General features: G+C 43.8%; 1 protein-coding gene across 3 annotated transcripts in view; it reads left to right on the forward strand.

The window, feature by feature from the left end:
* The window catches only part of STOX2 (storkhead box 2), a 227,335-nt gene that overhangs the window by 112,835 nt on the left and 86,752 nt on the right, over positions 1 to 27,748 (forward strand). The window contains exon 1 of one of the 3 annotated variants that reach the window (XM_053900833.1): positions 1,535 to 1,561. The exons of the other annotated variants lie outside the window; for them this stretch is intronic. The gene's annotated coding sequence lies outside the window, so the exon portion shown is untranslated. Of the gene's footprint in view, positions 1 to 1,534; positions 1,562 to 27,748 lie in introns of those variants that run through there. 3 annotated transcript variants of the gene reach the window in all.

The raw sequence follows: 27,748 nt of genomic DNA on the forward strand, positions 1-27,748 counted from the left end.
GCCGCCGCCGGGGTGCTTAGGTGGGAGCACGGCCGGTGATGGATGCGATAAGTTATGGGGAAAGCAGGAAAAATTAGCTCACATCCACCATTTTGTACCTCCGCAAGATCCACAGCAGGCCCTCTCAATATGGGGTTTGAGAGCTATTAGTTAGGTAAAATAAGGGAGGGGGCCGTGCCTGGCGCTTTGGCTGCAGGAGATAAATGACTGCAAGGCTCCTGCGCGGCAGCCTCCTTGAGCTTTGTGGGAGAGCCTGCGTTCGGGGCCGCCTGCCGTAGCGAGCTGGCCGGCTCCTGCATGGTGGCCAGTTATCCTGGTGGGTATTGAGACAGCCCCTTGTGCCTACAAGGGAACAGGTTCCGTGCACAACTCTGGATGGTTGGAGTCCGGGAAGAGCCCCGCATACGTCTCAGAGCTCGTGTGATTTGCACGCAGACAACTCTGTGGGAGCTCATTGCATGCATTCCGTGGGGTAATGGTGTGTATGCGGATTGAACGCTCACATGATTCTGTGTGGATTTAACATATGTTGCCTCGAATTAGGTTGTATGGAAAGAATGGAGGCTGTATTTGCATGTCAGACAGGAAGGACGAACAAAACGGTGAATGGAAACGGAGGCTTCAGAAAGGGTTTCATCATGGTAAAACGCAGGGCTGTTAAGAGCATTTCGGAAGGAGCCGGTTCCCTTTGGCAGCACGACGGAATGGCTTTGGCTGTGACTTGGGAACCCAGGGGATAAAATACTGGAGGAAATGCCGAAGGAGGCAAATCCTGGGACTCTTTCCTTGTTTTCTCCTTACTTATTGTTGACCACTTGCGTGCGATGGTCAGACATCAATTTTTGTTCATTTTTTTTCAGTTTGAAAGAAGTGATTTTCTACCAATCACAATGTGATGGAAGAGATGAGATTATATTTGAAACCACATACTATTCCAAGTCATCCCGAGCCCTGTCTTCACTGGCGAGGTTGCTTTAAGCGTGTGGTTGGTGCTCACAGGGTAGCTTTGCTATCTTTCCCCTTAAAACAGCAAGTTTTTTTTTAAATATGTATTATCCCTGGGATCAGTACTTCATGCTTTAAAAATGTCTTGTGACCACATTTCCATAAATATAAAACCGAAATAAAATAACCATCTCTTTTATCGCAAAATCTGGCTACAGAGGATGTTGTACTGTTTTGGCAGTAAGGCGCCCTCGATTCTCTCTTTCATGAAAAGCCAGATTTGCAAAGTGACAAGTACAGTTTATACGTTAGTAATTCAAGTCAATCACTGCTGTGGTTGCTACAGTCTTCAGACTTGTGATTGTAAATTTTGAAATGCACCTAAATCGAAATCTAACCTCAAAACACATATGTACATAAACTCATGTCTGCACCCAGTGTTTCGATAATCCCAGGTCTCAGATGCCTGGGTTTGAATGTCTTCATTCCACACTGAATGGTTCCCCTCTTTTTTTTTTTTTTTTTTTTTTTTTTTAATCCCTCTTCAGGACCCAGTACTGACACCCAAGTGTGAAGCTATGGGAGGGCAGGTGGCCATAATTTCTTCAACAAACCTGTGAGATTCTTTAACGATTTCAGGCATATTCCCATAGAGCCTGTTTTTATCTGTCTTTGGCATGGCTTCATTGTGATCACATTTTCGTTACTTGCTGAAGTACTTCTCTGCGTTTGCCGGATCTGCGAGGTGTTTCTGAAGGCGTGGGGGAAGAAACTCTTAATGTTATTTGATTCTCTTTTCTCATTTCATTTCTTGATCTGCACATGGTAAGCCGGTCTGACAGTGATGTTGAAGGATAAGCTGTTTCAGGATAGTGGTTTTCTATGCAGATTGAATGTTAGGTACCTGCTGACAAAAAAAACAAAAAAAAAGCCAAAAAACAAAAAAACCACCAAAAAACAAAAAACCCAAAAGGTGGGGGACGAAGAGCGGTGTCAGTCATTCAGTATTCTCTGGAGTGTCCCTAAGGGCCAAGTGCCTTGCTAGAGTCTCACCTATCTGTTAGGTTGGATGTAATATGGTGTGCCCAGCGAGGGAGGGGTATTATTTATCCATCCTTAAAACGTTAGCTAAAACACGTAATGAGTGATGTTGGTGCTGATGGAAGGAAATGGTAAATATTAAGACAGACACCTACAATGAGCGTTGGGAGAGTAAATGGAATCGCTCATATGCATCTTTTGTGTGTTTGGGGTGGGTATCTTATCAGTTTCCTTTTCAAAAATGGCTCTTTTCCAAATATGAAACTTGATAGGAATAGATGGTATATTGAAACACTCAAGAGATCATTTACAGGAAGTTCTTTTCCTCTTACGAAAGGTAAAGGAAATCTACTTGCATCAAGTTAGTGACTCTGGATATAAACAGAGGCTTTGTCGCATAAAATGAAATAGGAAATGAGGCAGCTGAGAACGTGAGTCTTTTCATATTCTGTTTGTCCAGTCATTTGGCATGATAACGACTGGTATTATCGTACTTCATTTTCAGTAGAAAGAGTTTTTTTGTTATTGAGTTCAAAGGACAAAATAAGTTAGGGAGTTACTTAAAATAAGGAACTTAAAATAACTTCACTTGTGACTCTTTTTAGAAATCCACCTCCCCCCACCCCAACAAATGTTCCTAAAAAATATGGGGGGGGGGATCACTTTTTTTTTTTTAACTTTAGGAAAGAAGAGAGAGAGAGAGAGAGATCTTTGGGAATTTTAATAGCAGTTGTTTTGGTCTGGCATACCTGTCACACAGTAGACACTTGAAGTTTACCTCTGTTTATTAAGGCCGAATTGCAGGCGTCCGTAATAGCTTTCTAATGAGACAGCACCATTTCAAACAGCCTTCTCTCCACTAATAAGTAATTACCAGTTTGAAATGTGATTTATAGCAGTAGGCTTGACATTTAGCCGTGGCTTTTTCGTATAGCTTCAGGATAAACTACACTTAAACTCAAGAGGTTAGAACAGGCGCATATAAAACTTAAAAGAGATCCTCTGGAAGTACAGAGAATTCTGAAACTTCAAATCTTGACGACCATGTCTTTTATGACTGTTAAAGCTCCCAATTCATGCTACCAAATCTAAAATAACCCTAAGAATTCACAGGCCTCCTTCTGGCAACCAGCAAGTTCACAGGCCATGAGATGAATTCCTTGTTCATCTTGACTATTAATTTCCCAATGGTAGTTTCTGGGCAGAAGGGGGAAAATCTTACCTTTTGTTCAAAACAAGATGAATAACTCAGTGCCCAGGCATTATCTGAAGAAGAAAAGAGGTTAGATCAGACGGATGTGGAATCATTCTGCGTTTTCTAAAACTAGATATTATGACATCAGTTAACCAGAAATAAAAGTCTGTCTCCCCCCAGGGAGGGCAATAGCTGTATAATTTCTAGTGCTTTCCACATGAAAACATGCTCACATACCTCCATGAAATAATTTTCAAGACAGCAAACCTTTTGTCGGTGAAGCTATTAGAGCCTTAACTGTGTGACCTCTTTGCACAAATGTTGCTACTAACTTTACATTTTCTTGACTCTCTTCTCCCCCAGTCCCGGGGAAGAGTGAGTCTAGATGTTCCACATGTAATGCCATCAAGTCGGGGGTATTCTATTGATCAGGAGTTGGAAAGTCAATTTCCCACATAAAGGTTCTACAGAGCATGTCCATCAAAGCTGTTGCTTAATGCAAGATGTCTCCAAACTTAGGGTGCTTTTAGATTTTAAAGAATGGCAAAGCAGACAGTTTTACCACTGTGACTTTAAAGGGTTGGAAAAGAGAGAGAACACAAAAGGCCCAAATTGGCATCTGAAGAAAATTGAAATCCGTTTTGTCTGCCGACCCAACTGATGTCATTGGTGGGGCGGAATGACCAGCACAACCACCTTGATGACTTTATTAGTTTTAATTTTATAGAAACTAATTCTGGGGCACAGCTGACTGTGTGTCCCAGATCCTTCTGTTCTGTTATTTTAAGAGACGTGAGAGTTTCCTGGGAGTGGAGGATGGACACTCGAGGTTCCAATCTGGGCCTGCCACCAACCGGCTGTGTCCCTGGCGAGTAATATGACCTCCCTCCCGTCTGTAACGGGTCCTTCTGGTCCCTGCTTCCATTACAGAGTTGGGCCCCGCGGTGACTCTGTAATGAGCCATCACAGGACTCGTGAGCACTTACACAGAAATCGTTAGAAATAACCTTTGCCCTTTCTACTTATTGGAGTCACGTGCTTCCCCGTATGTGGGGTGTGTGGGAAGTGTGCTCATTTTGCAAGACAGTCCTATTTCCTGCCGTCCTCAAGCGTTGTGTTAAATGTGCGCGCGGCTTGTGCTGGCCAGCAGAGTGACGCGGGAGGGAGGTGATGGACGAAGTTATAATCACACGCAAGTTTTCATAAATAACATCCTGTCACCTCCTTTCCCCTCTTTGGAGAGATCCATTTTCGGCCAGCTACTCCAACTGTGTTTTAATTTGAAACTACCTGTGTTGACTCCTTTCATCAGGCAAGTGGAAGTGAGGAATATTACACTTGGTGGTGAATGACTTTATTCTTTATTTCCCAAGAGAACACGAATGCACTTACAAAAGGTCACCTCTCTTGGTGTTTCAATATCTTTTACGCTCTCGTGAATGTTTTTATTTGGAAAAAGGAGTATGAGTGTATTGTATAAAAACCTTAGCATTTTTACACCTCCGGAGCAATTCTGGCTTAAGTTCCCAACACCCCAGAGAGTTAGGACAGTTCAGACAATAGCATGTTCTTTGGTAAACGATTGCTTGTGCTGGGTGCAAATATAACCAAGAAACAAAGTCTGGTTAGGTCCTTGCTGGTGGGATAATACGTTGACTTTTCAGTTTCGGACAGGCTTTTGTGGATCAGAGAAGCTGTATGGAGCCTAATCTATAAGGTGTAAAGGCTCTTGCATGTTATAAGACTGTAGGCTATAGTCAACTCTAAATTAACCTCAGCCACCGTACCACCGGAAAGAAATGTCATGGGTAAATTTTTTAAGTAGACAGCAAACCTCTCCTCGAGTGGTTAATCCCTAGACTGTTTCTATGTGACGTTAGAATGTACAACCAGTTGGTCAGAAAATCCAGTGTCTACCACCTAAATATTTCTAAAATCTGCCCTCCTTCTTCATCTTGTGTTGCTCAAATCTCCTTCTGTTCTATTACGGTATCTTCCAAACTGACCTGTCTTCAGGTACGGTTCGTCCTCCTTGGGTCCCCAGAGGGTTTTTGTGTTAGGGTCACATCATTTCTCTTTTCAGTGTTTCTCATGCCTGTGGATGAAGTCCTAGACCAAGGCTCTTCTTGGCATGACCTCTCTTTGGCATGACCTCTTCTTGGCATGACTGCCTTTTCCACCCCCTCTTCCCATTCTTTCCCCACCATCCTGTGTTCTAGGCTCCTGAAAATACCTTCAACAATACCGTATTGCCATTTTGTGCCTTTTGTAATGTCTGTTCCACTGCTTAGACTATGCTCTCCATCTTTATTTTTTATTTCTTAAATTTTTTTATGTTTATTTATTTTCAAGAGAGAGAGGGAGGGAGAGACAGAGCACGAGTGGGGAAGGTGCAGAGAGAGGGAGACACAGAATCCGAAGCAGGCTCCAGGCTCTGAGCTGTCAGCACAGAGCCCGACGCAGGGCTTGGACCCACGAACTGTGAGATCATGACCTAAGCCGAAGTCGGACTCTTAACCGACTGAGCCACCCGGGTGCCCCATAGGCTCCCCATCTTTAAAGGTCTGAAGGAATACTTTTGAACCTTCCAGAACCAGCTCATACACCATTCTCTTTCAGTTGACCTCCACATCCTTTCTAGAGCAAATCCCTCCTATGACATTTGTTCTGTACTTGTGTTACAGCAACACGGTCACCTTGTGTCATACCACGAGTTCACACGTGGGTCTCCAGTACAAGCCAGCGAGTTCCTCAATGGCACTACGTGTTTTATTCACATCTCTATTTTGCCAGCAACCACAGGGCTTGGCACATATCGGGCACTCAGTAAATGTTTATTGCGTGAATGAATAAAATACGACTCCTCTTTAAAAATTGGATGAAGACGTGACCAGCTGTCAGCGAATCGACCATTAGAAAGTGGTAAATAATAGGTAGGATATGATCAAGAGTCAGGTGGGGAAGTCGATACGGTTGGTGTAAGGGGAATAGGAGTTCAGAGAAGGATATCAATTAGAAAAGGCTTCCCGGAGGGGAGACTTCCTTGGGTCTTGAAAGACTGGGTAGGATTTGAGGAGACAGGGAAGGAGGGGGATGGAGGGAAGGTTGTAGAAGCAGTAGCAACCAAGGATGAAAGGAGCGTTTCAGGAGGAGTGTCTGTGGTGGCCTGCAGGACAGATGGAAAACAGGAGAGTCTTGAGGCCAGGAAGCCAGCTGGGATGTGGTTGAAGGGGCCGATGCGATCAAGCCATATGATGCCGAGCGACCACCACAGAGGAGGGCTTCCCAGCACTGCCAGGCCTTTGCACACCACCCCCAAGATTTTAGCCATGTCCGTAAACCACCTGTATCGGTTACTTAATGTTTTCCCTTAACCTGAGCCCACTGTTTGATTGAAATGAATGAAGAAGAAAGTTTTGTATTCTGTGTGACATTACAGGGTTCATTTGCTAATTCCATTTTTCTGATCTCCATTAAGATTAATATATTACTGTACCAATTAAAATACTCAACTAAATACCACCTAAAATGACCTCGCGTACCTGAGCGGTAGTCATGCCACATCGTGGAAAGCTTGTATCAGCCAAGGAAGGAGGGACGGGTCCGAAGGGGAAGGGGAGAATCTTCAAGAACAAAGAGCTGGCCATTCCTTATAACTGGATTTAAGATGTTGAAATAAAGGGGGGTTGTAAACCAGATTTTTGTCGGAAGAGTGCAGTATACGGCCAGAAAGCTGGGACAGTAGAGCAGGTGACGAGTTCCATTTTGAACCTAATGGGCTGGTTAGACACACGAGGAACAGTAAGAGTTAGAGATACAGTTTTGGGGGTCATCCAGTTAGCAATGTTGGTTGAGAACACAAGTCTAGCTTAGCTTTTTTTGTACTCGGTGTTCTGTTTCTTAGAGGGGAGCAGATGACTGCCTTATTTTTATTCCCGGCACATGGAGGGTCAGTTGGGTTCCGTGAACTTTCAGTCCCTCTTGGGTTTTTCTGAAAACGTGGGGGACCAAGGACAAGGTTGCTTGGAGATCATCTGCTCTCCCGTTCCTAAATGTCAAGTGCTTTGTAACGCTAGGATTTGTTTTATTGGTGTTTGCCTTTATTCAGAAGCCACGGTGCTGATGATAAAAGGGATATATGTTTGGTGAGTACAGTCAGGTGTGAAAAGGCTTAGAGTAACGGGTGTAGCAACCCAGGAGACTAGACCAGCTATGTAAATAATGTACATTTCAAACATCTGTCATACACCTATGCAGTTGAAAAATTATGGCTTAGGTAACTCATACACACAGTTAAAATCTCCATTTATCTTTCTACTCAAATCCATGATGGCCCCTCCAGGCCAAGTTTTCTCCTTTTGAAGATGAAAGAGAGATACTTGGCAGATGCCTGTGGGCATTACTGGTGGCAGGACCTATGCCTGGCCCTATCCTGCTGATGGCCATAGTTTCAGAGGGAGGAACCATCCAGCTTTGCAATTAACGCCCCCACCACACCCCAACTGCACATTCCTGTCTCGCTGATTCCCCGAAGAGAGCTAACAGGCCATTAATTGCTTTCGGCATATCCAACTTTGGCTTTGAAATCATTTATTTCATCCTTACATGAAACGAAGGGCCCTCATAGCAATTGAGATACATTGGATATTTGTCATTTTTTTTTTTTTTTTTGGCTGCCCAGCATCTGAACCCTCCGCTGTCCTGCGTTGAATGAGCGCCCCCACCCGCCCGCACCAAAAGAAACATTCACGTCCTAACCTCTGGTACCTGTGAATATGAACTATTTTGGAAACAGGTTAGATGTAATTACGATGTGGTCATACGTGAGCAGAGTGGGCCCTAAATCCAGTAAGACTGGTGTCCTTATAAGAAGAAGAAGAGAAACACAGACAGCAGGCACAAGGTCATGTGAAGACAGAGGCAGAGATGTGAATGATGTGTCTACAAGCCACAGGCAAGGCCAGGGTTTGCTGGCCACCACCATACCGGCGGGAGAAAGGCACGGAGTGGGTTCTCCTTCGGGGCCTCCTGAGGGGAAATGGTCCTGCTTCTGTCTTCCGGTCCCCAGAACCCTGAGAGAATAAACGTCTCTCGTTTTAAGCCATCTGGTTTACGGCATTTGGTTTTGGTGGCCCCCGGGAATTAATACAGCCACCTTATGAAGGTTGGAGGGAGGTGGAAGTCTCCTTTCTCTCTGTGTTGCCGCTGAACTCGCCATGGGCTTGCCTTCCTGGCCTGCCCGACGTGGAGGGCCTGGGTGCTGACCTAGGCTTCACCTGTTACCCACGCCCTTTGCTTGTGCACAGAGCAGTGGGGGCTGTGAGGCACGTTCCCTTCACAGGGTGGCGCTGTTGTGCAAGACCGTGCTCTGGAGGCTGTTGGGGGACGAGGGGGGGGGGGGGGCGATGGCTGGCAGGTTGTGTGCATTGTGTGGCCGGGTTGGTGGCGCTCATGCTTGGTAGAAGCTGCTGAGGAGGCCTCACGGAAGCGGCTCTGGCCACAGAGCTCCAAGCCTGGATCTCCAACACCCCGCCCCCCGAAATTCTCCAAGTTACTCAAAATATCCCGGTAAATATTTCAGCCTCTCTTCTCTGAGAGGCTGTGTAGCATAGCAACTTCAAGCAGAGATACAGGCCACGGCGCTTCATAATCTAGCCTTTCCAGCACTGGCTGGGTACACATGGATAAATTAACGTATTTTCCTCCGTTTTCTTACCTGCAAAATGGGAATAATAATGGTATGTAGCCATGAGGTGTGGGGTGAATTATGTGACTTATTATATACGTGAAGCACTTAACATCAGGTACAGCACACGAGAAGCATTATATCAGTACTGCTTGTCATTAGCATTATTAAAAGAGCCAGCATTTGTTTTTCTTCCTTCCTTCCTTCCTTCCTTCCTTCCTTCCTTCCTTCCTTTCTTTCTTTCCTTCTTTCCTTCCTTCTTTCTTTCTTTCTTTCTTTCTTTCTTTCTTTCTTTCTTTCTTTCTTTCTTTCTTTTTCTCTCTCTCTCTTTCTTTCTTTCTTTCCTTCTTTCTTTCCTTCTTTCATTTTCTTTTTCTCTTTCTTTTTCTTTCTCTTTCTTTCTTTCTTTTTCTTCCTTTCTTTCTTTTTCTTTCTTTCTCTTTCTTTCTTTCTTTCTTTCTTTTTTCTTTCTCTTTCTTTTCTTTTTTCTTTCTTTTTCTTTCTCTTTCTTTCTTTCTTTCTTTCTTTCCCTTTCTTTCTTTCTCTTTCTTTCTTTTCTTTTTTCTTTCTTTTTCTTTCTCTTTCTTTCTTTCTCTTTCTTCTTTCTTTCCTTCCTTCCTTCCTTCCTTCCTTCTTTCTTTCTTCTTTCTTTCTTTCTTTCTTTCTCTCTTTCTTTCTTTCTTTCCTTCTTTCTTTCTTTCCTTCCTTCTTTCATTTTCTTTCTTTCTTTTTCTTTCTTTCTCTTTCTTTCTTTTTCTCTTTCTTTCTTTTTCTTCCTCTTTCTTTCTTTTTCTTTCTTTCTCTTTCTTTTTCTTTCTCTTTCTTTCTTTCTTCTTTCTTTCTTTCCCTTTCTTTCTTTCTTTCTCTTTCTTTCTTTCTTTCTTTCTCTTTCTTCCTTTCTCTTTCTTTCTTTCTCTTTCTTTCTTTTTCTTTCTTTTTCTCTTTCTTTCTTCCTTTCTTTCTTTTTCTTTCTCTTTCTTTCTTTTCTTTTTTCTTTCTTTTTCTTTCTCTTTCTTTCTTTCTCTTTCTTTCTTCTTTCTTTCTTTTCTTTCTTTCTTTTCTTTCTTTCTTCTTTCTTTCTTTCTTTCTTTCTTTCTTTCTTTCTTTCTTTCTTTTCAGTCTTTATTTTTGAGAGAGACAGAGATAGTGTGAGCATTGGAGGGGCAGAGAAGAGGACAGAGGATCTGAAGTGGGCTCTGTGCTGACAGCAGAGAACCTGACTTGAGGCTCAAACTCACGAACCGTGAGATCATGACCTGAGCTGAAGTCGGATGCTTAACCCACTGAGGCACCAGGCACCCCAAAAGAGCCCGCACTGGTTTCTGTGAACCCAGTGAACTCATTTGAATTTTCATTTTGGTTGGTTCTAAAATAATTGAAACAAGTATTTGAACATTTTTTTTCCTTACACTTGCTCACTGGTTATTTGTAGTGAAGACAGTGGTCGGCTGCTGATAAACAGAAAAAAAAAAAAAGATGCTTTACCAGAGTTTGCTTCTCCGGGGACCGAACATGCCCAGAAGAGCTGAACGGGAAGATGGTCGTCGTGTCAGATGGGGTTTTCCACCTTTGTAATAGTGGCTTCAGTCTTACGTTTGTAAAGTGCCTTTAGAGAGCAGCAGAGCGTTGGGACTTAGGGCTTTGAAGTCAGAGGGTTGCTGTCCTGACACCCACTTGCTGGCTGTGTGATCTTGGCAGTTTGTACGATCAGTCTGTTCTCTGTTTCTCGTCTGTAAAATGAGGATAAAATAGTATCTTCCTTACAGTTGTTCTGTGCATTAAAGGAGCAAATGCACACAAAACAACTAGCATAGTGCCTGACACACAGTAAGAACTTAGTACGTTCTTGCTACGATATCATTATTTCTCTGGGGGCATAACTACGGGGCAGACTCAGTCCTCAGTGTCTAGCGAAGAAGGGCGACAACGGGTAGTGTTGTCCATGATCCGGCAGAGTTAAAAAACAGCTTTAAATCTTTTTTCTTACGCTTGGTACTCATTTAATCAGAAGTCAGACATTCCATTTCTTCCTGATTTTGGTACGCGATCTTCTAAGAAATCTGCGGAACTGTTCACGTACCTACGTGGGCTCGCCTGTCCTCGAATGTCCGTCTTTGGAAGAACGGTAGAGCATCATTGTGCATTCAGTGCACCTGCAGGATATACATCTGAAAGAACTTGGCTTCACGAAAATCAGAGAGACAGTGCCCCATATGATCAGGCTCCGCTTAATCTGAGATATATGCATTGACTTTTCAGTTGAAGGCAAAGGGAAAAAAAAGCTGCTTCTGAGCTGAGGGTTGAGCTGTGTGCTTGTGTGTGTTTGTGTGTGCAGTTGAGCGTTGCAGAAATGGGGTGGGAGGTAGGAAGGCAGCGTTGAGGCCAAGGTCCATCTATCAAGGGCACTTTTGAAAGTGAGGCCCAGTGGCTTCTCTCCTCCAAGCCAAGCCCATTTCCCCTCCTTGGGGAGTTTAGTGATGGTCCCGTGGAATCTCAGGTCAGAAGTCCCCCTGAACGGTGTAGGAGGTAAAGGGGTGCTGAAGGTTGGGGTCCACTTGTCAAATATGTTAATATTTCGGCTGCTTTCCTAAGAGCAGATGGGATGGCAGCCTGAGCTGGGGGATAAAGGGCCCCCCTTCTCCGCAGCTTTCAAAGCAAGTCACTTCCCCCCTTCACCCTCCTTTCCAGGCAGACACGCGAGCTGCATCCACTGGGATTGGGGGGAGCGCCGAGCTTTTCATTTTGCCTTGTTTACTCCTGAATTTGCATTTTACCTATTTGTTTTCAACACTTCTCCCCCTCCCGAGACCCTCCTTCCTTAAAGTCTAGGTAAAAATACCTAATGAACCGGAAGGGTACTAAGGACCTTGCTTTATACAGCCGCGGCCAACTGACTGAACCTCAGAAGCCTCCTCCATCCCAAATGGGACAAAAGCATTGGATTTTGTTGGTTAAAGCATCGTTTTTTGGAGCATGCAGATCTTGTTTCCCCATAGGTTGTCCTGTCCTTGATGTGGGTAATTTAAACACGTGCGAATTTCAAGGGACGTGTTTGGGATGCCAAATGCAAAAGAAGACGTGATACACCATCCTGATCTCAAGGTCCAGAAACGGAGGTTTGGGTCACCAAATGCTGCCAGAGGTGTGAAAGTATGTTCTCTGCACTGAGGCCCTGCGAGTGTCCTCCCTCAGGCTGGAGTCGATGCTGTGGGCTTGTGGAAGGTGTCTTTCGCACCACTGTGTGTCTGGTCTGGCCCTGTAAGGTTTCTGTTCAGCTTGGTGGAGGGAAGCCAGAGGTCGAAGGCCCTGGGACATGAGCACAGACTTCCTCTGTCAGTCTGAGAACAAGTTTCCAACAAGATAACAGAGTTCCCCCCACTCCCCAAAAAAGAAATGTCTAAAAAGATAACAGAGTTCCCATGTGGTCCTGAGATGTAGATATTCCGGGGGAGCCGTTTTACCCTCAGTCCCCTTTTCCCCCAGCAGAAGGGAACCATTGGTTATTAGGCACAACTTGTGCCAGCCAGTGGGTAAGAATGATCTCGGGGCGCCTGGGTGACTCAGTCAGTTAAGCGTCCGACTTCAGCTCAGGTCACGATCTCGCGGTCCGTGAGTTCGAGCCCCGCGTCGGGCTCTGTGCTGACCGCTCAGGGCCTGGAGCCTGCTTCCAATTCTGTGTCTCCCTCTCTCTTTGCCCCTCCCCCGTTCATGCTCTGTCTCTCTCTGTCCTAAAAATAAATAAACGTTAAAAAAAATTTAAAAAAAAAAAGAATGATCTCATTCACTGACCCCTCACACAACGGTCTTGGGGGGCAGCCACTAATTACTGCTTAAGCAGTAAGATGACAAACCTGAGATTTTACATACTCATACACATACGTACACACGTACTCAAACACACATACATAAAACATATACACACACTCACACACACACTTTAAACCATGTACATATTCAACTATTAGTTTCTATGTTAAATGTTAGTAAAACCAACTTGTTTGATGGGTCGTCTTGCTCTTACCCTAGGGCCCCCTCTTGCAACACCTGTGTTCTACTGAGAGGACAGATCTTAGCCTTTCCTGCATATTTTAAGGAATCTAACCTCAAATATCTGTGTATGATATTTGAAAATTATCTCTACTCTGTCAGTGAATGTTCTGAGCGTGACCTTGACTTTCCTAAAGGACAGTGTTCTCCTAAAATCCAGCAGGCGCTGGGGTGGGGGACCCTGGGGGGAGCCGTTGCTGGACTCTTTCCTTGCTGACTCTTTCCCTTAGCACCTTAGACAGGGTTTCCTCATCCACATGATCTCCTCTGGTGTCTTAATTGGCCTAGCGTTGCCATGTGGTGAACATCCCTGATTCTTGGAGGAGAGGAAGCAGTTGGGACCACACACTTCCTGGGTCTCAATTTGTTTGGCACAAAAGGACCTGACAACAAAATTGGAAACTTTATGTAATTGTTTATTCTGAGAGAAAGAGAGATGGAGGGGCCAAGGAAGAGGGAGAGAAAATCTTACTCAGGCTCCACACAGAGCCCGATGCGGGGCTTGAACCCACGAACTGTGAGAACATGACCTCAGCTGAAACCAAGAGTCGGACGCTTAGCCGACTGAGCCACCCAGGTGCCCCCAAATATGAAACTTGAAATGGAAAGAAGTCTCCCACAGAAACATCATTTCATGTACTTGGTGAACCATTTTCTTCTTTTTTTTAATTTATTTTTTTAATTTTAATTTTATTTTATTTTACTTTATTTTTTTTGAACCATTTTCTTCTGCAGGTTCATTTTGTCTTGTATTCTCCTTTACTTTTTGAGTTACGGAAAATCACCGAGGGAGCATTAGTTTAGCGCATCAAGCTTTTGCCACGTTGTTGTTCAGACTGAGCACGATTCTGAGCATTACAATAGACTGGCATCCAAATAATGGCGTAATTGGGCAGTACTCTGCACAATCATTTTAAATGACAGTAGCAGGTGGGGGGAGAAAATAAGGAGGAGTTGTATGGGTCTGAATGGTATATGGTAGGATTAAGTACAAGGTAGTCAAGAAATTAATAAACTAGGAATTTTGGTGAATATTGTAGAAAAAAAAGTACAGATGGCTAAAATCAGGTAAGTGGACTATATCTTTGAAAGGAATCAGTTAACTGATTTTGAAAACATCAGATGTATGTTCTAAAATCTTCAGTTTGGGGGAAAATGAAGAAAAGTGTCCTTGGGATTCCCTACAGGAACCACTCTGAAAACATACTGTATAGTCTCTCCTACTTTGTCACTGGACAAAGAATATGAGCTCAGTAACCCACGGCAACGGAGCGAATGTCAATAATATGAAAACATAATCTAAAAAAAAAAAAAGAAAGAAAACATAATCTTCATTTTGTATTTCTCCTGGTCAGAGGACTTGCAAAATCGAGCACCTCCCTAACCCTTGGAGTGTATAATTTTTTTAAAAAGGCTATTTTTCAGTAATCTCTACACCCAACGTGGAGCTTCAACACACAACCTGAGATCAAGAGTCACATGCTCTACCTGTTGAGCCAGTCAGGTGCCCCTGGAGTGGGTATAACATTTAAAGTAATACAAATGAGGGGGCACCTGGGTGGCTCAGTTGGTTGAGCATCTGACTTGGGCTCAGGTCATGATCTCACGGTTTGTGAGTTTGAGCCCCGCGTCGGGCTCTGTGCTGACAGCTCAGACCCTGGAGCCTGCTCTGGATTCTGTGTCTCCCTCTCTCTCTGCCCCTCCCCTGCTCGCAGTCTGTCTCTCTCTCTCTAAAATAAATAAATGTTAAAAAAATTTTTAAATAAAATAAAGTAATACAAATGAAGCAAACTCCCCTCTTCTTTAGAAAATTAAAGAACAGTCACAAAGTTTTATGATACAGTGTATTTAAAAAAAAACAAACAAATTGCTTTTAGACACTATGTACCAGTTAAAAACTGTATCTCTTATCAACTCTTCCCCTGTTTTATGGCTAATCAGTGAATACGTATATTCTGTATGTATCAGATTTAAAAATACTAAACAAATATAACAAAATTGCCAGCTCTTAAATTAAAAAAAAAATGTGACTCACAGTTTCTCTGTATTATTAACTTTAGAACCAAGGCACCAAACCGGATAAACTCAAAGAATGAAAAAGGTCACTTGCACTTATATTCAGTTTCCTTAGAGTAGAATTTCTTAATATTTGCATATCTTTGTTTTAACTTCTTATTGCCAGGCAGGCAACGTGGGAGAGATTTGATTAGCCAACTACTTCTTGAAAGAAAAGAGTTTAACAATATGCAGGAAATTAAACATATGGAAATTACATTCATCTCAGCCAGAAGACGTCTTACAAATTCCCTGTACCCTGCTGCTTTGAGATGGAGAGTTTGCTCCTCAGGTACAAGTATATTTAATTCTAAAGACTCGTTCTTTAGTCATCTGGTTGGTTGTTGTTGTTTTTTTTTTTACCTTTTATTTTTATTGTGGTAAGATAGACGTAACATAAAATTTATCATCTTTTTAAAAATTTTTTTTTTAACGTTTATTTATTTTTGAGAGAGAGAGAAACAGAGCATGAGCAGGGGAGGGGCAGAGAGAGAGGGAGACACAGAATCTGAAACAGGCCCCAGGCTCTGAGCGGTCAGCACAGAGCCCGACGCGGGGCTCGAACTCACGGACCCACGAGATCGTGACCCGAGCCGAAGTCGGACGCTTAACCGACTGAGCCACCCAGGCGCCCCTGTCATCTTAATTCAAAGTGAACAGTTCAGTGGCATTAAGGACGGTCATGTTGTACAACCATCTCGCCCCATCTGTCCGCAGAACTCTTTTCATCTTGCAAAACGAAAACTCTGTTCCCATGAAATGGTAATTCCCTGTCCCCCTCGTCTCAGCCCCTGGCGACCACCGTTCTTTCTATCTCGGCGACTGTGACCAACTCTCAGTACCCGATACACATGGAATCATGCAGTGTTTGTCCTTTTGTGACAAGTGTGTCCTTCGGTCCTTTTCTTTCACTCAGCACGATATCCTCAGAGTTTATCCATGTTGTAGCACGTGTCAGGATGTCCTTCCTTTTGAAGGGTAGGTAACATTCCATTGTCCGTATAGACCACGTTTTGTTTATCCATTCATTGTCGGTGGACACATGCCAGCTTCCACCTTCGGGCTGTTGTGAATAATACGGCTACGGATATGGGTGTAAAGGCATCCGTTCAAGCCCCTGCTTTCAGGTCTGTAGGATAAATACCTAGAAGTGGAATTGCTGGATCATATGGTAGTTCTTTTTTTTTTTTTTTAAGTTTATTTATTTATTTTGAGAGGGAGAGACCCGAGTGCAAATGGGGAGAGGGACAGAAAGAGAGAGAGAGAGAACCCCAAGACGGCTCCATGCTGTCAGTGCAGAGCCCGATGCGAGGCTCCAACCCACAAACCGTGAGATCATGACCTGAGCTGAAACCAAGAGCCAGTCACTTAACTAATCGAGCCACCCAGGCACCCCACTGGAGCGTATAGTTCTATGGCTAATTTTTTGAGGGACCGCCATACTGGTTTTCAGAGCGGCTGCACCAGTTTGCATGCCCACCAACAGTGCAAGAGGGTTCCCCTTTCTCCGCATCCTCACCAACACCTGTTCCTGTCTTTCCCTCTTCCCTTCCCTCCCTTCCCCCCTCACGTCTCTTTTGACAGTAGCCATGCGAACGGATGTGAGGCGATCTTAGTCATGTATTTTAGGAAGTGTAGATAGTCATAGCCTCGCTATGTTCCGGACGGTCTTTCTTCTCTGGGGGGTTGGAAGGAAGGTGGAGTGATCTCTGTGTGGGAGGTGACCATACAGAAAGACGTGATGAGTGTCAGAGGCTGGGTTTTTGTTTTCTTTTTTATGTAAGAAGGCAACAGTCTCCTGGTTAACGGGCACGGTGGGAGGTAGAGGTAGGGCTGACGCAACCAGGAGCTTCTAGTTTCTTCGGATACTATTTTCTTATTTTTCCCCCCAAATGAGAGACGTACTTAAATGTGGGTAAAGTCAACTTCTGATCATCCAAATGCTATTCCTGAGGTGGTGCTATGGGATGGAAAGACATGAGCCCTTACCCTCAGGGTGCTTAAAACATATTTGAGAGCCTGAAATACACGTGGAGGTGAACTGCAAAAAAGCCGGACGCTGGATGGTGAGAAGTGGCAGGTCTAATCAAGGGTAAAGAGAGGGTGTTGGCATGAAGTTGTGTGCATTTGGCAGTGTCGGCACGGAGGTTCCTATCCTGGTATTCTGGATACACTCACCCCGAGATAGCCAAGATGGGAGCATGTTGTGTGGACGGTGGCTTCTAGAAGCCATCTGTGTGGCTCAGTGTTGAGTTCATTCCTTCTGCAGAATCATCCAGGGAGCTTGTGAAGCAGACCCCTGTCTTGGCCTCATTCCTCAAGTATTTAGATTTGTAAGTTTGGGATGAGGCCCAGGATTTTGTAGTTTTAAAAACTCCCTAGGTGATCCTGAGGCACACTGAGGTTTGGCGGCCACTGATTTTGCACTCCTTGCCCAGTGCGTCTGTCAGTTCATTCCTCCCTGTGTTCATTCCAGTCCTGTCCTCTCTCTGCATTGTGGGGAATGCAGACCGCTTCTGGCCTTCAGGAATCCTGCAATTTTCTGGAGACTTCGGGGAAGCAGTTCTAAGATAGGATAACGCAGGCTTGGGTGGAGCCGAGGGAGGCGTTCCACACGGCAGGAGCACCTGGCAGAAATCTGGGAGACAGGAGGGGACTTGGGAAGAGGCACAGCGGTGGCAGTGGGGGTGGGCAGGGGAGGACAGCTAGAGGGCGATTCAACACAAACAGCTCTCTCCTTTTGGAGGCCAGCTGGGGATGGTGGGAGGTAAAGGACAAAGACAGGAGAGGTAAAGATCTAGAAGGGTCTTTGAGTTCAAACCAAGGACCTGTGACCGAGTCACAGAGGAATTGTGAGCAGGGTTGTGACACGTTGTGATTTGCATCGGAGATCATCCTGGCTCTGGGCAGGGGAGGGGGAGGTGGGGGACAATGGATTGAGGGACCTGGAAGAAGTGCCAGAGAGGAGAGTGGTCATCAATATGCCTGCAAGGGTCACAGGGACCAGGATGTGGAGGGCCTTCAGTCCCACGGTGTCGGTCTCCTCCTTGAAGCAGGAAGTTGGCCATCGGCTGTGAGAGGTGGGAGAGGAGATGGGCAAGGTAGTGAAGTCAGAATAGCCGTGCTGCTACCAGAAGAGGGATGTGTAGACGGATTGGTGAGCAGCTTGAAGAGCCCAGCTGAGGCCGATGCCATGAATTTGTGGTGACGTTTAATTTTTAACTTAGTTTGATCGAGTGGTCTCCATAATGAGCGCTCTGTAATCTGAGTGCAAGAGTGGAAGAACCAGACGTTCAGATCTTTCTCGGATTGGCACTTTGCCGAGCAGAGGGATCAAGAGTCCTAAGAAATCGAGGTGGCTTCTCTGTGTCATCACCTGCCAAGTGAAACCCGGAGCTGGTGTCTCATTTAAGGTGTGGTCTTGGAGGCACAGGTGTGGCGTGTGACTAGGGATCCATGGACTCTGCCTCCTCTTCCAGGTGGCTCTCTGGTGGTGGTATTCTGAATACTCAGAAGGCGAACCCAAATTCGACGGAAACACAGTAGGCCGAGGTCTGAGTCATGTTCTCACACTGAGGCATCCAAAACTCATTTTGAAGTTGTTGCAAGAATAATTCAGATCCGAGTGTGGCATCGTGAAGAAATTCTTCTTCAGGACCAGTGGTGTTCGTCTCCAGCTCTAGTCAAGAAAAATTGATCATCTAATCAGGCCTTTGTCAGATGGGACTCGCTATGTATATAATGAATGTCCCACTAGACAATGTAATAAATATAACTAGGGCTAGAATTGCACTAATTTGGGATAATTAGGAGGAAGACTTGTCTAAATAAGTGAAAGATTTAAATTTTATAGAATGTTAATGAAATGGAGTCATTACTTTCATGTCCTCGGGCTATCTAACGAATGGATAAATTATTTATAATTAGCATATCAATTGTTGCCGTATAAGAGTTTGCTCCTTTAGCGTTTGAAAACAGGTTATTTTTCCTTCTTCGGTAATTGATATGGCCCGTTGAAACTGTATTTATGCCACTTGATCCATACTAACTATCCATACTAACATAAAGATGACCTTCAGCCTAGCCCCGTTCTGTAATTTTTAACTCCGAAATGGTAGGTTACAAATTAAAATGATTTTTTTTTTATATGGGAGGATGAGATAATTCTGCATCCTTAAAGCCATCGTAGGTTTTTTGCTTTCTTTTTAAAAAGAAATACATATCTCAGCTGTCTGTATGAGAACAGATATGCTTCTCAAATTCGTAAGTAATACACTAAAAACGCATGTTATGTAAGTACATAATGCATAAATACATATTCCAGATAAATTAAGAGTTTATTCAGGATAAATTTAAAAAGTAAAATTGAGGGGCGCCAGGGTGGCTCAGTCGGTTAAGCATCTGACTTTGGCTCCGGTCACGACCTCACTGTTCGTGAGTTCAAGCTCCGTGTCGAACTCTGTGCTGACAGCTCAGAGCTGCTTTGGATTCTGTGTCTCCCTCTCTCTCTGTCCCTCCCCCGCTCACACTCTGTCTCTCTCTCTTTCTCAAAAATAAATAAACATTAGAAAAATGAAAAAAAAATTGAAAAAGATCATAAGATAGTGAACTTAAAAATAAGTAAAGCGTACAAGATAAACACTCAGAATAATAAAGATATATCCCAGAAGAAATAAGTAATAAACCATGTTTTTTTCCCCAAAGAATTTTAGAATTTTGTGCTAATAATGTCCTTCATTATGGAGGGTCTATGAGATGTTGGTTCCATAGATACTTAACAGGACAACCAATCTTTTGAGGTTGGTACTATCATTCCATCAGTCTGAGGTTGAACTTTACATAGTCCGTGAACATCAGAGCTAGGATTGGAAGCCAGGTCCAGGTTTCCTTAGTAAAAACGCTTAGCACTTCATGCTCGAGTTTAGAATCAGAGTAAATGGTGTTTTTAACCAGATCTAACAGTATTAAGAGATGGAACCTGGGCAGTGAGTGAGGTTATCAGTGTACTGCTAACAGAAAGAAAGAAAAAACTGTTGGTAAAAGAAAGGCAGCGTACCATGAACATCACAACAATACATCATGGTGGTTGTTACTCATTGACCCTCATCTTTTTTTCTGGCCAGTTACCGATTCTTTACACACACAGACTTTTCAGTTGGTTTTCCAGGAGAGTCGATTGTAGCCTGTGGCCCCAGGCCCAGGTTTGGGAGAAGGCTGCCGGAGTCTGGACACGGGTCGTGCTCGTAACCAGCTGGGTAGCCTGGCCTTTCTGTGTCTCATGTGTAAAACGGGATAATAACAGCACCTGCTCACGGGGTTGTTTTCAGGATTAAATACCTTAATAAATACAAAACTGTGAAAGTAGCGCTTGGCACCTAATTTGTGCTCAGTAACAGTTAATAGTTATTATTAGTAGTAATAACCTTACGGTCTGAGGATAGCAATAAGCAGCTTTGGGTCTCTAAAAATGGGTCATTTATTTCTTAGAACTGGTTCCTTTTTTTTTTTTTTTTTTTTTAGGGGTAGGAAAGACTTAACTGCCAGTAATTACAATTTCCCTGACCTATAGGGAGCAGTTTTAAACAGTGTGTTTAAAATAGATTGGCTTTGCGGGATAGACGGGGTGCTTTTTCAGTGCACGTGTTACTGATCTGGAAGTAGCAATTAGGACTTAATAGTCATGAGGTTGCCAACTGATGTATTTGATAGGAGGTAGGAGTGTGCGTGTACGCTGGTGTGGCGGCCTAATTACCGCCTTGTTTTGCCCTTTCTGGGACTTACCCAGGGCTCTACATCTGTGAGGAGCTACCACCAGTCTGTTCCCTCCTCTCCCTTGGGACATAACCCCACTTTCTGTCTGCAGATCGCTGAGCAGCCCCCTTAGCAGGGCACTGGCTTCCCCCGCAAGTTGCCCAGAAGCGGACTTGGCTCTGTGCCTGTCCTTGCTACGGAAGGACTGTCTTGCAGAGGCTGTGATGGGACCATCCTGGCGCTCAGGGCCCTCTACGGAGAGCACAAAATTGCATACGTGTTCCCAGATGAATAGAGGCCTTCGGGATCCACAGTGTGTTACTTCATTCGTTCCATTTTGCACTGTTTGCTTTTGTGGCTGCTTCTTTTTGACACGTCCGTTTTCAGCTGGGGCCATCTGTCTTGAATATGGTTGTTGGTTGCTCTTACCTCGGTGTGGAAGGGGGCACGGCCCTAAGGATGGGACATGTTTGCATCTGGTCTGGCCTCCCTGTGCCTTGTGGCGTCTTCCCAGAGTTGTCCACTGAATGCTGGTAGACTCGGTTGCTGCCTTTATTTGCAGAAGATAAGCGCTCGGGATTAAAAACAAGAATAGTCCCAGCACACATACATAGAAGGGTGCCTCCGTGCCGGAGGGCTTTGGGATTTTGCCTTCTCGAGGTTCTTGAGAAATTTCTGTTTTCAGGTGGAGAACCCCTTGGAGAGAACAGCAGGGGAGAGCCTTGGCGTTCAGGGATTTATTTATTAGAGGTTTCAGTGATTGACTGGTGATCATGAAGGAGGTCTGGAATAAACTCATAGTTGTGCAGAGGCACAAAATTCAATCCTGCATCCTGTCCACACGGGTGTGGGCGGCTAACCCAGTGAGTGGGTTGAGCCTGCTGTCCAGGGTCCAATCCAATGTGGCCTGAATCTTCTCTTAAGGTTTCTGAGACAGGAGGGAATTGCCTTAGTTTCCTTTTGGGAAAGGTCCCCAAAAGAACACTGACCATTACTTTTACCGATGAGAATTGAAAGGAAGTGAAAATGTCTGAGAAAGCCACAGTTCTTACACAGAGAAACAGAAACTTTGGATAAAGTGTGAAATACGAACTTCGATGATGGTTTGGATCTGTGATGTAGTTCAAGCCCAGAAAGAGCAACTCCTCTAACTGTCCCGAGAATGCACTCAAATGAACATTATATATATATTTAAAACATTTTAATGTTTATTTATTTTTGCGAGAGAGAGAGAGAGAGAGAGTGTGTGTGTGTGTGTGTGTGTGTGTGTGGGTGTGTGTGTGTGGGTGTAAGCAGGGGAGGGGGAGAGAGAGAGGGAGATATAGAATCTGAACCAAGCTCCAGGCTCTGAGCTGTCAGCACAGAGCCCGATGTGGGGCTTGAACTTACGATCCGTGAGATCATGACCTGAGCTGAAGTCAGACGCTTAACTAAGACACCCAGGTGCCCCTCCTTTTTTTTTTTTTTTTTTTTTTTTTTTGGAGGAAGAAGTCATATTTTTTTTAATGCCATCAGTCAGTATTTCTGAAAACCTGGTTCAAAATGCTGATCCAGCTCTCCCGTGTTTTGTTTTGTTTTTCTTGCATAATGCTTCCAAGAACCATACGTGGCTTCTGTAGAGATGTCTTCAAATCAAAGAGACTGAGCATGAGCCATAAGAGAAATTTCTATTGAGAGATTATGAAAAGGTATTCGTATCAAAATAGCCCTTTATAATAGTCATCTAGAAACTAGAGGTCATTGTTGAAATGATTGGATTAAACCCAGATCCTAGCTTGCTGAGTTATTTTTTCTTTTAATTTCTCAAAAGATCTTCATCAATCATCTGCTACAATACGCTCGTTATGGAACTACCGTCTTCCCGGTACTCTCTTTGGTTGGTTTATTCAGTGATACCTGGTGTCTGTGTGCAAGCAGGATATTAGGCGTCAGGTGCCTCAGGAGAGTGAAAGACACAGGCTCCTGTTCTCCTAGTCTGCAGACATCGGGAAAGAAGGGAACTGAAAGAAATTCACTATGCCTGGAAGGTGGTGGGCAAGGTAAGAAGCAGCCAGAATGGACTTTGGAGAGTATGGCAAATCAGAAGGGGCTTTGTCGGTAGGGTGACCATATAATTGATCATCCAAACGGGCACCCCTGGGCCGGTGAAAGGGGGCACTATTAATAAATACACTAGAATAGCAAGCATGGGGTCCAGCCATGCCAGCCAGACAGAGACACATGGTTACCCTACTTACAGAGTTAAGGAATTTGCATATTATTCAAGAAGTAGCAAACAAGGAGCCGTTGGCAGGTTTTTAGTAACAAAACTGCGTTGTGGAAGGCAAAATGGAAGGCAAAATGGAAGGCACAGGGACCAGGTGAGGGCTGTTCCAGAAACCCAGGCCTGAGAAGGTAACGGCCGGGAACTTACAAAGACAACACAGAGGCAGAGTGGTGGACAGACCTCAAGTGTCCACTGGGGACCCAACCGAAGGCTCTTGGTGATCAATCAGACACTGCGACTGGGCGGGAAGGAGGAAGGAGTAGAGGATGGCACCCAGCCGACTGGGTGAGGCGGGGATGGCCTTCACTGAGAGGGACACACAGGAGGAGAGGAGCAGGTGTGGGGTGGGGGACGGTGGCGAGTTCCATTTTGGCTTTGTTGTGTTTGAGGTTCTTCTGCAGACGTGCAAGTCAGAGATGTTTGGTGGACATTTTCCCCTTGTGTTAACCTGGAAATCGGCCTGCACCATATACTAGGGTTGGGACGTATAGCTTTCATTCCCTACGGTATCAAGATCTTGAGCGCGCAGACTTACCTTATTTCTCACAAGGGATCATGTCGATCTTGAAAAAATCTAGTTACTGTTTGGAGCCTCGTCCAGAGTAGGTAGGACGGTTGCTCTTCCTGAAGCAGCTTCAGTTTGGCTACGAAACTGGGGGAAACTGGGGAACCCGGCTTCCTACAGCAACAGTGTTTCCCCTCTCCGCGTCAGAACCGTGCAAGATGTGGGTGCTTCTGCAGCTTCGGAACTAAAGAAACGTCCCACACGAGAGCTCCTCATCTGGACAGTATTTACAGCCTCTTGTAGAATCCTACTTCAAAAATGCCTAGTATTTATAAAGCACTTCTTCTAAAGAGCTTTTGCTGGCATCTCTCCATACATCCTTAGAACGTGCATATGACGTCAGCCGGAGTCCGACTCGCATTCTTTCTTTTTTTTTTTTAACTTTTCCCCTCAGTTTTATTGAAATATATTTAACATATAACAGTGTATCAGTTTAAGGTGTACAACATAATGATCATATATATATGTATATAAGTGTATATTGTAAAATGATGACCACAGTAAATTTAGCTGACGTCCATCACGTCCCATAGTTTTTTTTTCTCATGACGAGAACACTTAGGGTCCACTCTTTTAACAACTTTTAAATATACAGCGCAATATTTTTTAGCTATAATCACCATGTACGTTCTATCCCAAGAGCTTATTACTCAACCTTACCACCTGAAATTTGTGCCTTTGGCCACTTTCTCCCAGCTACCCCTCCCCCACCAGTAATCACCAATCTGTTTCGTTTCTACGAGATTTTTTTTTTTTTTTTTTAGATTTCACGCGTAAGTGAGATCATACAGTGTTTGTATTTCTCTGTCTGATTTATCTCATTTAGCATAACACTCTTAAGGTCCATCCGTGTTGTCACAAATGGCAGGATTTCCTTTTTTTTTTTTTTAATGGCCGAATGTTCTTCCATTGTATATTTATTTATATAGCACATTTTCTTTACCCTTCATCCGTCAGTGGACACAGATTACTTCCCTGACTTGGCTATTGTAAATAATGCTGCAGTAGGCATGGGGATGCAGGTATCACTTCAAGATAGTGATTTTTGTTTCCTTTGGATACATACCTACAAGGAGAATTGCTGGATCATAGGATAATTCTATTTCTAATTTTTTGAGGCACCTCCATACTGGTTTCCTTAATGGCTGTATCAATTTACATTGCCACCAGCAGTGCCCAAGGGTTCCCTTTTCTCCACATCCTTGGCGACACTTGTTACCTCTTGTCTTTCTGGTGACGGTCATTCTGACAGGTATGAAGTCATATCTCATTGTGGTTTTTATTTTCATTTTCCTGATGATCAGTGATGTTGAGCCTCTTTTTGTGTACCTGTTGGCTATTTGTATGTCTTCTTTGGAAAAATGCCTAGTTAGATTCTGTGTCCATTAAAAAAAATTTTTTTTAATTTAATTTGTTTATCCATTTACCTATCTATTTATTTATTTTTTAACGTACATCCAAGTTAGTTGGCATAGAGTCCAATAGTGATTTCAGGAGCCCATTCCAGTGATTCATCCCCTATGTGTAACACCCAGTGCTCATCCCAACAAGTGTCTTCCTTAATGTCCCTTACCTATTTAGCCCATCCCCCCACCTACAACCCCTCCAGCAACCCTCAGTTTTTTCTCTGTATTTAAGAGTCTCTTATGTTTTGTCCCCCTCCTTGTTTTTACATTATTTTTGCTTCCCTTCCCTTATGTTCATCTGTTTTGTATCTTAAATTCCACATATGAGTGAAGTCACATGAGACTTGTCTTTCTCTAATTTCCCTTAGCATAATACCCTCTAGTTCCATCCGTGTAGTTGCAAATGGCAAGATTTCATTCTTTTTGATTGCTGAGTAATACCCCGTTGTATAGATATACCACATCTTCTTTATCCATTCATCCCTCGATGGACATTTGGGCTCTTTCCATACTTTGGCTATTGTTAATAGTGCCGCTATAAACGTGGGGGTGCACGTGTCCCTTCGAAACTGCACACTTGCATCCCTTGGATAAATACCTAGTAGTGCAGTTGCTGGGTTGTAGGGTAGTTCTATTTTTCATTTTTTGAGGAGCCTCCACACTGTTTTCCAGAGTAGCTGCACCGGTTTGCATTCCCACCAGCAGTACAAAAGAGATCCTCTTTCTCCACATCCTCTCCTACATCTGTTGTTGCCTGAGTTGTTAACGTTAGCCATTCTGACAGGTGTGAGGTGGTATCTCATTGTGGTTTTGATTTGTCTTTCCCTGATGATGAGTGGTGTTGAGCATTTTGTCATGTGTCCGTTGGCCGTCTGGATGTCTTCTTTGGAGAAGCGTCTATTCATGTCTTTTGCCCATTCCTTCACTGGATTTTTGTTTTTTGGGTGTTGAGTTTGATAAGTTCTTTACAGATTTTGGATACTAACCCTTTATCTGGTATGTCATTTGCAAATATGTTCTCCCATTCCGTCGGTTGCCTTTTAGTTTTGCTGATTGTTTCCTTCACTGTGCAGAAGCTTTTTATCTCGATGAGGTCCCAAAGTTCATTTTTGAGGCAGATTCACATTCTTAATGACAATTAAAAATATATAAATATCACAATGCTCTCTGAATGCTTTATTGAATGCTTATATTATAGTAATATTTACATTTTTAAATGTGCAGCCATATAAAGGCTTCTCCTTAATCTCTTGGATAATTTCAGAAGCAGATTATCTCGTTCACGTGAAACATTTAGTTCAGTTTATGGACAGATACAAATACTGTACTTTTCCTTAATGTATTTGGAACGATAGGGATTCATTTTAAATTTGGGAATGGCTTTTCTTAAGCATATTTAATCTTACCGAAATTAAAGTGATTATATAAAAACCTATGCGAGAAGATGAGGGAGTTTTAGGGCATAGAACACTGCCCAACCTGGGTATCCCTGGCCACTTCAGTTGGGATGCAGTAGTTAAAATTGCAGTATCTTATATTTGGGAAAGCATTTATTATTTATTTGTACTCCACCTCATCCTCCCTCTCTCGAGAAGATTTAAGATGTCCTAGGGACATATCTAAATACAACACAATTTTAAAAATTAAATAAGTGGAAAAACGGACCTAGGGAGAATACAAGGAAAGTAAACTCAAGGTAGAGTATTTAAGGATTCACAAAACGAGGATACGTGGCTGGAAGTGACTTGCAATCCGCCCTCTCTCCCGATGTCTTACCCCAACCCCATTATTTTTGAGACAGAGAGAGACAGAGCATGAATGGGGGAGGGGCAGAGAGAGAGGGAGACACAGAATCGGAAGCAGGCTCCAGGCTCTGAGCCATCGGCCCAGAGCCCGACGCGGGGCTCGAACTCACGGACCGCGAGATCGTGACCTGAGCTGAAGTCGGACGCTTAACCGACTGAGCCACCCAGGCGCCCCTCCAACCCCATTCTCTTGAATCAGGTAAGCACTTCCTCGAACACCTTCAGTTCAGCGTTTAGTCATTTCTTATTTTTATGGAGCTTATCTTTTGTCTCTGGCTCCTTTTACTGACTTGTCTAGTAATACGGTAATTAGTTCATTACAACAAATATCCAAATTCTCTTATTCAGTATTTCTTTGATTTAAAGCAGTGGTTTTCAGCCCCCTTAGCCTCAGCAGACCTCCTTTGTTACAACAAATACTTTGGTAATACTTCTTTTCCTACCCAGAAATATAATCTTACCTGCACACGTAATTTCAAAAAACCAATATGTTTACCTAGTTGCCAAATCAGTGGGAAAAAAGAAGAATGTAATGTGTAATAAGATAATGGGTACTTTAATATGTAAGTGCGTGAGTAGGCTTTACTAGAAGCCACCCTGAAGCGGTCAGACGCCTGCACCTGTCAGCAGAGTCCTCCCGAATGCAAACGCTGCCCAACCCAGCTGAGTTGTGGGGTGGCTCAAACGATAATTGCCATTGCTATTATTGGCACAATTTTCGGCAGTGAGGAATCACTCAAGGCAACATTTAAAAAAATTTTTTTAATGTGTATTTATTTTGGAGAGAGAGACACAGAGCACGAGCAGGAGAGGGGCAGAGAGAGGGAGACACAGAATCCAAAGCAGGCTCCAGGCTCTGAGCTGTCAGCACAGAGCCTGATGTGGGGCTTGAACCCGTAAACCGTGAGATCATGACCTGAGCCGAAGTCGGACGCTTAACTGACTGAGCCACACAGGCGCCCCTAAGTCAACATCTTAAACAAAGC

Source organism: Panthera pardus, unplaced genomic scaffold, assembly GCF_024362965.1.
Source record: "Panthera pardus isolate Hobbes unplaced genomic scaffold, ASM2436296v1 HiC_scaffold_13, whole genome shotgun sequence".
Classification (NCBI taxonomy): domain Eukaryota; kingdom Metazoa; phylum Chordata; class Mammalia; order Carnivora; family Felidae; genus Panthera; species Panthera pardus.